The 12,467-nt window shown below is 38.0% G+C and overlaps 1 protein-coding gene across 2 annotated transcripts in view; it reads left to right on the top strand.

Moving 5' to 3' along the window:
* CRPPA (CDP-L-ribitol pyrophosphorylase A) overlaps positions 1–12,467 on the top strand; it is a 303,329-nt gene that overhangs the window by 132,807 nt on the left and 158,055 nt on the right. The gene's annotated exons all lie outside the window — the stretch shown is intronic.

The raw sequence follows: 12,467 nt of genomic DNA, 5'->3' as shown, positions 1-12,467 counted from the left end.
TCTTCGTTCTTCACTGGGCCCTGAATGTTGTAAAGCAAGCATACCGTGATTCCACTGTGAGCTCCCCATTCTCCTCAGTGGATATTTTAAACCTTTTCCTCTCTCCTTAAATGTCTAACCCAGGTTTCTTAACCTTGGCACTGTTGGCATTTTGGACTAGATATTGTGAGGGACTGTCCTGTGCCTTGGACCCTGTTTAGCAGCATCCCAGTCTTCTACCCACTAGATGACAGTATTATACCCCCTAGTTGTAGCAAACAAAATGTCTCCAGACATTGCTAAATGTTGCCTGGAGCGGGGACAAAATCATCCTCCGGTTGAGAACCACTGGTCTAACCCCACCATCTTTACCTCCACTCTTAAATATGGTCTTATCTCTAACTTCAGAGTATAATTATATACTCCAATATGGGAACATTCCTATCTTCCAAGCCCCAACCTTTAAAGAATCTTGCATCTGTAGCCATCTTCTCATTGAGACTATTTCCTCTCCTGAGCTCTGGTTCTCTTCCCCCCTTCCCCCTGCCCCATGAACAGATACATGTTCCTTCCATTAAAAGAAAAACAAAGAAACAGTTCTAAACCCAAGGTTACCCTGTAGCCAAACTTCTTTAAAATAATTTATCTTCTCATTCCTCAGTCCACTGCATTTTGACTTCTGCCGCAACCTTCCGTAGGAACTGCTCTCGGTGAAGTTCCTCGGTGACTTTCCTATGGGAAATCCACAAGACATTTATCAGTCTTACCTTATTTATTGCACCACTTGACTCTCTTGTCTGATACTATTTTTTCTAGAAGGAGTCTCATCCAGTAGATTCTGTAACATCTTGTTTTTCTTTTATCCTTTTTCATTTTTGGCTGCTGCTTCTAAGTTTCTTTTGCAGGATTCAAGATTCTATTGATGATATTTAGATTTTTGGACATAGGTAATTGGACGTCTTTAAAAAAAATGCTGATGGCTTCCAGTATCCTTCATTTGCTAGGGACACAAAGTATTCTCTAGCCCTGTGTTTAATTATTCATTTTCCTGCATTTCAGATCTGTATATTCAGTCGGAGGTCCCTTAAATGTCGATGATGTCGATGATATTTCACATTCACAAATTCTTTTTCCAGCCAGTCCTTCTCCATCTGCTAAGGTTTCAGTCTGTGAAAATGCATATCATTTCCTCATTCTCTAAACCTCGTATAAAGTTTGACTCATTCTCTATCTCACTCCGAAAGCAAATCAAGTTCCAAAACATTTGAATTCTACCTCTCATTATCATTCATATGTGTCCTTTTATCTTCATTGCCACTGTCCTAGGCACCTCAGCTGTTGTCTGGATTATTGCAACAGCCTGTTAGCTGACCTCCAGCCTTCAATCTTACCCCTCTCAGATTTATTCTTTATGGGGCTGTTTGAATGATTGTTCTAAATTGTTTATCATGTTATTCCCTATTCAAATCTGTTTCTTGGTTTTCCATTGCTTCTAAATTAATATAAAAATGCTTTGCTATGTCTCATAAGATCTCTCACATGACTAATACTACTAATAAAAATAACAATGATAACAGCCAATGGTTTTCAGCACTTATTTTATGCTAGGTACCATAGCAAGTGCTCTTAACAACCTTTTGAAATGGGTACTGTTAACTTTTTTTTCCAGATGAAAGAACTGAGGCATAGAGGGGATGTTTTTTTTGTTGTTGTTGTTTTGGTTTTTTTTTGCGGTACACGGGACTCTCACTGTTGTGGCCTCTCCTGCTGCGGAGCACAGGCTCCGGACGCACAGGCCCAGCGGCCATGGCTCACGGGCCCAGCCGCTCCGCGGCATGTGGGATCTTCCCAGACCAGGGCATGAACCCGTGTCCCCTGCAGTGGCAGGCGGACTCTCAACCACTGCGCCACCAGGGAAGCCCTAGAGGGGATGTTTAAATGGTTCTTGTTAACATTGTTGTGAAGGGGCAGAACAGGGACATGGAGATGAACTTGGATTCATGTAACACCAGAATCTGTCTTCTTAACCGGCACCCTTGCCAAACAGCCCTGCACTCTCTAACTGTGCACTCTTCAGGCCAGCTCTACTTTTTGCAGCTTCTCAAATGTGATAGTACTTTCTTCCCTCCAGGGCCTTCACCCACGATGTCATTTTCCACAGGGAGCGTTTCCTGAAAAGCTTTGTTTTTCCCCTGAAGTCTGGTTTATGTACCCTTCTATCGTGTTTTGTGAGAGGCTATACAGCCCCATGTGAGGTCTTCCCAAAGCATGATGCAGTCTTATTGAATGTTGAATAAATAAATGAATGGATAAATGATCACAGCTTCTTATTACTAAGTTGGACATTGTATTATATATTGTACTGTGCTTGCTGCATAACAAGTTACCCCCAAGTTTAGTGACCGTAAGTAACAAACATCTACTGTCTCAGTTTCTGTGAGTTAAGAATCTAGGCACAGCTTAGCCAGGTTCCTTTGACTCAAGGTCTTTCATTTGATTACAGTCAAGCTGTCTGTCCTCTATAGGCTGTCCTTTACAGTCTAATCTGAAGACTTGATGTGGAGGTAGATTCTGTTCTCAACATTACGTGGTTGTTGGCAGGTCTCAATCCCTTGCCATGTAGGCTTGTGCACAGGGTTGCCTCACCACATGGCACTCAGGATTGAAGGCCCAGTAGTTTTGTAGCCTAATCTTAGAAGTGACATTCCATCATTTCTTTCGTATTCGGTTCATTTGAAGCAAGTCTGTATGTCCAACGCACACTCAAGAGGAGGGAATTATACAAGGTTGTGAATACTGGGAAGTGTGGGTATCATTGGGGGGTGTGTTTTAGAGACTGATTATCACAAACTGTTACTATCTCAAAATAAATCTTCTAAGTCGTAAAAAGAAAACACCCACTAACATGGCCATCCTAGTTTCCGGTGGCATGTGAGGCAGTACTCTATATAGACCTAAGTCTTCTCTGAACATCAGAAATTTGCCTTATTGTACCTAAAATTTCCTCATCAAGATCATCATCCACCTCAACTATAATTCCCTAGTCAAATGAGTCACACAGTCTATTTTATATGGATTCTAGGCCTTAGTCATTGAATCTACCAGAAATTCTGTATAAAAAACTCCAGAGATGATCAGAAAATTCTGAATAGTTTTGGAATCAACAACGGACACGAGGCGCTGACTAGCCAAAACCAACAGCCTGAGGACATACTCTCACCAAGGAATGAATATAATCTCCTAAATTAAATGTCCTTCTATCCAATACAAACCAACCAAGAAAAGGATTCATGACTAATTTGTTTAGATTTTTATGTTGATCAGTCCATAGTATAGCCGTAGGTAACCTGTTGTATAATCTGATGAAACATACTGACTATAACATGAATTTTAGAAGAAGTGAGTCTAATGAAGGTAGAAATTGTAAAACGGAACTTTGTGTGTCCTGTTAACTTACTCAGACAATCTTGGTTGACCTTCAGAGGAGATGTCATTCATTTCTGCTAAATCTGCCCTGGCTTCTAAATTTGCCTAAAAACTATTAAACCACACAAGGACTTGTCAGGATGTTTTCTCTCATAAACAGTCACAAGACTAACAATTATGGAGTGCCTTCCATTTGTCAGAGAGAATATTATGTATCTTAATCCTTTAAAATAAACCTATGACTTTCCCTCTCATTTTACAAATAGACATAGGGAAACCTTATGGCTTAATGCTTTGTCTAAGATTATATAACTAATTGAATGTAGGTGCTGCTTGATTCATTATGATTTCTACTACTGAATATTTTTCTAAGAAACGGTGAAATAAAGAATTTTAAGTTTGACAGAAGGATTATATCTAAGGTCAGAAAGAAGTCTCCTTGTAAAAGAAATTACCAGTTTTCTATAATTTTCTCTCCCTTTATAAGGGCACATTTATCTTATGGCATTTTTCAGCCTATAACTTACAGACAAACGCAAAATGCCACATATTCTAATATTTTTACCTCCAGAGCTTTTGTCTCATTTTGCAAAGGACATATAAAAAGCATGAAGTCACCACTATTAAAATCCACGCACCTGTAGGGCAGATCTGTGTAGGTGTGGAGCTGCTCAGTGCACAACAGGAGGATTGTTTTATTGGCATGAAAAGAAAGGATGTTTCCTGATGAAACTGAAGGAAGAAATTGAGTATGCTTATTATAATTATCCATGCTAGATTTTGAGACATACCTTAGTGATGAACTGAATATCTCAACTCTAATGTAATGATACACACCAAATACATGGAGGAGGTTGCTGAAAAGTGAAATAAGGAATTAACTGAGTAGAGACTTACTGCTCCCACCCTCCATACACATGCAGATTTCACTCAGACTTAAATTTCAAGACTTCATTATCAGGCTTGTTAGATCCCTTCTTTGATTTCTTTAAGGAGGTCGAAGTATTTCACAGAACCTACCTACTTTGGAGATAGAGGTCTCTAGAAGATACGTCAGGGCAGTAGACAGTGATGGAAGAGACCTCGCCCCTTCTTCCCAACTCTCACTGAAAAATAATTTTTGCCATATACTGTGCTGAGAACAGTAAGGAATTTAGAAGTAGGAAGAGTGGTCTTTCATTAGTTACTTCATTCATGAATGTATTTACCAAATACTAAATGCCTATCAAGATTTAGTCACTGGATTTATGCAGTTGAACTAAGCAGGTATTGTTCCCTGTCCTCAAGGAGCATACTGTGCAGTTGGGGATAAAACAGTAAACAAACACACAAAAAATGTTTAATTACAAATTGTGATAATGATACTAAGGAAAAAGTAAACTGTCCTTATGTAAGAGAGCCCTGGACAGTGATTTAAATTGCGAGTAGAGGGCAGTAAGTGAGCATCTCTTGGCAGATGTGGCATTTACTTAAGGCTAAACTGGTATTCACGAGTTAGCTATTTAGAGAGAAATACAGAAGGAACAGTGTGTGAAAGGTCCTTGAAGAGCTTCGTTCAGGGGCACTGAAATAAGACTTGTATGACTGGAGTGGAGGTGGACTGGTGGGAGGTGAGGATAGAGACCGCGAGGGTCTAAATGCAGCCTCGTAGGCTTTGTTAAGCATACTGTGACTACCACCACCTACACTGCTACTGTAACCACTACCATTACTTACGTTTTGTCCTACAAGCAAAATGAAGTGGTAGAAGACTTCAGCTGAAAATGTCACGATGCAATTTACATGTATAAGAAGACTGTTGGCTGCTGCTTAAAAGTAAAATTCTATGGAAAAAGACAGGTAGTATTTAATGTTTTTATACATCACAGAACCCCTAAAATCACAAGTGTCTTCAACCCAATTTTTGTTCCTATAATAGAAGAAAAGAAGCTCCTGAAGAATGCTGATCTATAATCTGGACAAACAGGGACCATAGGGGCTTTTTGTGTGTTTTGCTTATCCACCCCTTCCTGTTTCCTGGAGCACATAATTTAATTATTGTTTTGCGTAACCACAAATGACAAGCAGGATATAACTGAAAATCATTTGCTTTCCTGGGTGAAAGGCATGCTTTGGTTTTGTCGAGGTTGTCTGTGGTACCTAGTTTATTTTTCCTAATGCCCTCAAGGTTTTGTCCAGGGTATGGATCTGTGCCTTTTTTTTTTTTTAATAGACGTAACTAAATTCAGTGTATGACATATTCGTCAAGCAAAACATCCAAAATAGCAAATGAAGTAAGAAGAAAAGCAGAAATTAAAGAAATAGAACAAATCCAGTCATCTCAGCATTGTAAGACCTGTTCAAATTAGGGTTATTTCATGCTGATTTTGGCACATAACATTTTAAAATATGTTTAAAGTACTGATTTTTCATTTTTTTTGAAGCTGAACACTGTACAGTGTAATAGTGAAATAACACTGTGAACAATGTTTCTCGGGCCTCTGAGTCTGAACAATGCCAACAGAATTAATTCATTTAGAGTATGCGGTTTTGGTGTATGTACAAGACTACATAAATTAGCTGAACACCATCCAATAAAATCCATTTAGTTTGTTTGGGATGTTAGCCAGATTTCCTGATCAGTTTTCCAGAGGTAAAAATGTCCAAAAATCACTGGACCACCTAGTTGCTTGGGATGGTATTAATTATGTTCATGCTCTATTTAATAAAATTAACAGTTTATAATTATAATTGGTTGTCAGAGTTTTAGAATTTGGTTATTAATGAGGGAGTAAGGATAATTCTCCCTAAATGCCACTTTCTTTACTTTTTCTTTGTATACTTAACATGTATTCACCTTTTGTATCTGTGTGTATTTTTGAAACATAGGGACATATTGAAATATTACTCTTTCTAAAGGAACCAGATGGTTAATTTGTAAAAATGATAATCCTTGTCCGCTTAGGAATTAGGTCACTGCACACAAGTTCTAGTTACGTTATGCTAAGTTAAAAACAAATAAGCCAAAAGAATAGCCAACATCTAGATTTGGGGATATATTTGTAAAACTCAGGTCTCCTCTTGTAATTCAGGAAATTGATTTTACACACATGGTAAATGTGCTTAGAGGGAAAATTTTTATAAGAAGCTGAAAAGAATTGCTCTTTGGCATGTAGATTATAGTTTCCAACCTTCAACAGTTGATTTTCATGAATATGTATACACTAATTTTCTTATGCTATTTAAATTGAGATAAAGTTTTAAAACTTATTCACTGATGTCATTTCATTTTATTGATTTCTTTTTGGTTCTGAATAGAGGATATGTAATGTTTTTAAAATAATAATTTTATACTTATTAATGTTTCCCTAATAATTGAGTTTGGTGACACATTTCAACTATTTGCATGTGGTATGACTATAGTTAGTAACACCATAAAGTAGATTATTCTTTTGTTCTGGTGGCTTTAAGTAAATAATGGCTCCAAGGTTTTTGCTGTTTTAGGGAAACTAAACCAAATATACCCCTTTGAACTTGTGGTCAGAATAAATTATCCATGGTGTCTTGGTACCTGAGAACTTGTTTTCAAAGCTTTGTAGTACTTGTCTCCTTAGGTTAAATATCTCCTCTCTTTCTCCTCATATCTTCAATGACTGTTCGCTGCATGTGAGTCAGAGTCTATACATTTTGACCCATTATTTCAGACCTCTCACAGTCGATGCTGAACCTTTCACTCACAATGTCAGCTCTTTTGTGGCCCAGCGTATTGTCTTGCTCATGTTTTGAAATTTTCTAGTTTTCTCTCACTCTTTTTCACTCGGTGTTCTGCTTGATTGCATGCCATCCTTGTCAGTTCTGTTTAATACTTGATTTAATATTACTCTTTCCATGAAGTTGTTCCCATTTTTTCTGGTTCTTGGACTTTCTAAACTACTTACCAACAGAGGTGTCATTCTGAATATGCTATGTTTTATTGTTATTCTTTCGCCTATCGCTTTCACCATCTCTTTTATCGCTGATCTCTTGCACAGTGCTGTGTATATGGAGGAGCCAGATAAATAGCTGTGGTTAGTGGTGGTAGAATGATGAACAAGCAAGCTTCTGGAATACCCCTCCACCTGGACATCAGCCAAATGTGTTTCTGGAGATAAAGAGGTAGCTACTGGGTGTCCATCAATCATGTGAACAGTTGAGAAGAGTTTAGAACACAGAGTACACCCAAGAAGTTATAATTGATTTCCCAACCAGAAGAAAACTGTTTTTACAAATGGAGGGAAAAGAATAGCAAATAAAAGATGTTGATGAGATGAACTGGAGTTAGCTGTGGTGATAAAGTTGGTGGCCAGAAGCCTTCTGTCAGGAAAGGGGGAGGGAGAGAGAGAGAGTGATGGGGAACTGAGCTCTGCTGAGGGGGAATTGCAGTGGCGTGAAGAAACAGGTCCATAAGCAACATTTTAAGGTGTATTCTTTAGGATCTGTAGTAAGATTCTATATCAGGATATGAATCTACCTTTCTGTATCACCTAGAAACATACTGCTTTAAAAATATCCTGAGGTAGATAATTGTTCACATACTTCTGAAATAAGTCACATGATCATGTTTTTGTTATTTTTGCTCAAAACGTAATTTATCCTTAATATTTAAAAAATGTTTTGGGCCTATGGGCTAAATGTATATTATGTAACTCATAATGGAAAGTTGTATGAGATGGAAATCTTATTTTATATATACAGTAATTATATTTTTTACTCAAGAGGAAAATACATTAATAAAAATCTTACTATGTAGGGTCTGAACAATTATATTGGCAGTATTTGGATTTTACGTGTTAGGGTGGTATTAAATATTCCTTAAAGTTGGGAATTCGCTGTGGTCACATGGTTAGGACTCTGAGCTCTCACTACTGAGGGCCCGGGTTTGATCCCTGGTTGGGGAACTAAAATCCCATAAGCCGCACAGCATGGCCAAAAAGAGAAAAAAGAAAAAAAAGTTAATCAGTGCATTGTTTTTTTGCGGTTACATATGAAGGAACTCTTTGCTAAGCTACTCATGCATGTTTCTAGCTGATTTTAGTTTTCTTCTTTTTTTATTTCCTATCTAATTTAAAATTAGAGACAGTGTTGAAAACTTGGTAGCAGACAGAGTTCGAGCTGAGAATATATTTTGTCCTATTTGTTTTTCATTTTTATTGGAGTATAGTTGATTTACAATGTTGTGTTAGTTTTAGGTGTACAGCAAAGTGACGCAGTTACACATATACATATATCCACTCTTTTTTAGATTCTTTTCCCGTATACATCATTACAGAGTACTGAGTAGAGTTCCCTGGTCTATATAGTAGGTCCTTATTAGTTATCTATTTTATATATAGTTGTGTGTATATGTCAATCCCAATCTCCCAATTTTCCCTCCCCCCGCTTCCCCCCGGTAACCATAAGTTTGTTTTCTATACCTGTAACTCTATTTCTGTTTTGTAAATAAGTTCATTTGTATTATTTTTTTAGATTCCACATATAAGCGATAGTATAGAGACCTCATCTAGCCATTTTGAACACACTTGTCATATTTATGGTATGTTATTTTAAAATTATATTAAAACACTTGTCTGATAAAATACAATTTTAGTATTTCCCTTGTTAAAAAATGACTCTACTAAAACCTTTAAGTTGTTAGAATATTACTGCTTTTGATGTCAGCTACTGATTTCTGAATAAATGCTGAAGGCCAAAAACCACAGCTCTCCATTTAGCCCAGGATTTTGCAGTTGCTACGTTATTAACATTTTGGGACAGATAATTCTTTGTTCTGGAGGCTGGCCTGCGTGTGCATTATAGAATATTTAATAGCATCCCTGTCCTCTACCAACTCGGCACTGGTCGTACTTCCCTCTCACACTTCTGACAACCGAAAATGTCTCCTGATATGGCTGAATTTCCTCTTAGGACAAAGTTTCCCACAGTTAAGAACTGCTAATGTAAACTTTTGTTTCATGCACACTCAGATTTTACAATGGCTTGGGGATAAAGCTGTGTGTGTGTGTATATATATATATACACACATACATATACATATATATTTGTATATGTGTGTGTATATAATTGTAATTTCTAATGAATGCATATCTAAATGAAATAGACTATTATCTTTAGACTATTTAAATCATTTATAACACTAATTGGAAACAGTATTTGGTGTGCATTCTAATTAGTGATTTCAAATTAATGACACTTTGATTAGAACATAACTTGTACATACTTTATTAGTGCATATTTATATGGAAACTAGGCTCTCATGATACTTCCGTATATATCTGGCCAGTGTCTGTATTACTTAGAAAAGTTAAAATTTTGTAAATGTAAATTAGATTATGCTGTAAGTTTGGGAAGAATTTGAGGGAAAATACAGTTGAAGTAATAAATTCTTTAATTGTAGTCACTTAGCTTGCCATACTGATATATTTAATAAAAGATATAGGTAACTTATTTTAGATGATACAGAAAGGCAGTACCTTCAGTAGAATCAAGGTTAAAGTTACCTTCTGATTGTTAGTTGGAGGCACATTTCTCAGTAAATGTATCTACTGAAAATGAGAGAGGACTTTTATATTATCTAACTGCTTGCTGCTTCACAGTGTGATCCATGGACCAACTATAACAACATGACCTGGTTGCTTGTTAGAAATGCAGATCCTACTCATTGTGCCATTTACACTACCACCGACAGAGTCAATTTCACACCCAAACAGAATTTATTGTTGTCAGTTTTATAATTTTAGCCATTTTTGTGGATGTATAATAGAACCATACTGTGTATTTCATTTGAAAAGATATCTGTGATGACTTTTTCATGTGTTTAATGATTAAGTATCTGTTCCATTTTTTAAATAAAATTTTAAAGTGGAAAAAAAATGCAGATTCTTAGACCCCGCTCCACATCTAATGGAATCAAAATCTGTATTTTTAACGAGATTCCCAGAGATTCTTATGCATATTGAAATTGGAGAAACACAGGTCTTAACTTTATTTCATCTTGCCAGTATGATCTCCATGAGGACAGAAACTGTCTAGTCTATTGCTGTGGTCTCAATGTGCTATCTAGTGTCTGGCTCAGAGCCCTCAGTAGATAACTTATTGGTTGAATGAATGAAACTCTAACTTACGCTAATCCGGTGGATAGTAGGGTACCCTACCCTATGTGACTTTTTAAAAATTTTTAATTAAGACAGATAAGATTTGTTTACGTCAGCTTGCCAGTTCTCAGCTTGCAAATGTCTTATGCATTACTAAGAAACGTAAAGTGGTCATATTACCATGCATGCTTTTTAAACATATCATCCTTTATCATTTACAAAATGGATAATATTTACAAAATATGCCTGACAAACATGATTTATGTGAGCTAATGCCAGTCACTTCTCATTTACTACAAAATCGCCCATTAGTTATATATAGTATAACGTTCTATAGTAAACCTCAGTGGAAAGATAAGCTTGAGCAGATTTGGTAGCTTTGCCTTTTGCCTAAACACTTTCTAGGGGCTTCCCTGGTGGCGCAGTGGTTGAGAGTCCGCCTGCCGATGCAGGGGACGCGGGTTCGTGCCCCGGTCTGGGAAGATCCCACATGCCGCGGAGCGGCTGGGCCCGTGAGCCATGGCCGCTGAGCCTGCGTGTCCGGAGCCTGTGCTCCGCAACGGGAGAGGCCGCAACATTGAGAGGCCCACGTACAACAACAACAACAAACACTTCCTAGCTTTGGATGTATAATCTGTATGATAAAATGGGAGCCTAGAATTCTTTGTAATAGTGTTCTGGTTTGTTAAGATTAGGACTTGTATTTTCCATTCCACAATTCTTGTGGTTTTGCATCAGAAAAGTAACTGGCCTTCAAAGGGAATTTTAACAGTGAGACAGAGGGACATATAAAGGAGAACTTTCATTAAGGTTGTATTATCACAATAATTACTCTGTAACCATCACCTGCTTGGCGTATGTTGAACGCAGTGGTTCAGAAGCCCTTGACTCTTCCAGGAGCAAATCTGAGGACCTGAATTGGATGACCTACCTTAGATACTCTCTTCCCTGTCTAGGACCTAGAGAAATGATCTGAGTTAGGGGATTGTCTGTGGTGGCAATTAAGGTTTTTTTGTTTGTTTGTTTGTTTGTTTTTGCGGTACGCGGGCCTCTCACTGTTGTGGCTTCTCCCGTTGCGGAGCGCAGGCTCCGGACGCGCAGGCTCAGCGGCCATGGCTCACGGGCCCAGCCGCTCCGCGGCATGTGGGATCTTCCCGGACCGGGGCACGCACCCGCGTTCCCTGCATCGGCAGGCGGACTCTCAACCACTGCGCCACCAGGGAAGCCCGCAGTTAAGCTTTTTAGCACTCAGATGACTTTCTCCAGATGAGGTGTTTCTTCTGAGTTGACCTTGGGACCTGTAGTGTCACTGCCCTCTGAGTAAAGTCTTGTGACTTCCATGATGTAGTACTAGTTACCTGGAGTAAACTGACACCCTGTGTACTTGAGAGGTTAACTGTTGAGAGTCCCACAGACCTCAGTCTGGGTATTACCCCTCACTGGCAGTACGGTCTCAGGCAGATTCTTTAAACTTCTGTGCTTACCTTCCTTATCCGTACCATGAGGATAATGATAATATATGCAGAGGTATGTTATGTGGTTTCAGTAAGATAATTGTTTAACGTATTTAGCACAGATTCTGACGAATAGTAAAACCTCAATAAATGTAAGATTTAAAATGTAAAGGGATAATGGAGATGTGGTGATGTGTGAAAGGGTCATTTAAAAGTGGAAGTTAAGTGAGAAGCGAGTGGAATAATAGCAAACATTTAAGGTACACTATATGGAAAGATGGTCATTAGTGTTTCACATAAATTCAAGAAAACAAAGATGAATGACATGACAGGACTCACACTAGAATAGGGACTTTCTAGAACAGTGTTTATTGGGGAAAGTCCAATCCATGGACTCAGGAACAGAGGCAGTGTTCACTGCATTATAAGACTCTAATCTTTGAGCAGTGTGGCTTTTAAGTTACATAATTAAGGGAGAACCAGCCCTTTCCCTGGTGTG

This window comes from Aethalodelphis obliquidens, unplaced genomic scaffold (genome assembly GCF_003676395.1).
Source record: "Aethalodelphis obliquidens isolate GAN/ISIS:26980383/991018 unplaced genomic scaffold, ASM367639v1 scaffold5, whole genome shotgun sequence".
NCBI classification, from domain to species: domain Eukaryota; kingdom Metazoa; phylum Chordata; class Mammalia; order Artiodactyla; family Delphinidae; genus Aethalodelphis; species Aethalodelphis obliquidens.
This window is presented reverse-complemented; position numbering and strand designations above follow the sequence as displayed.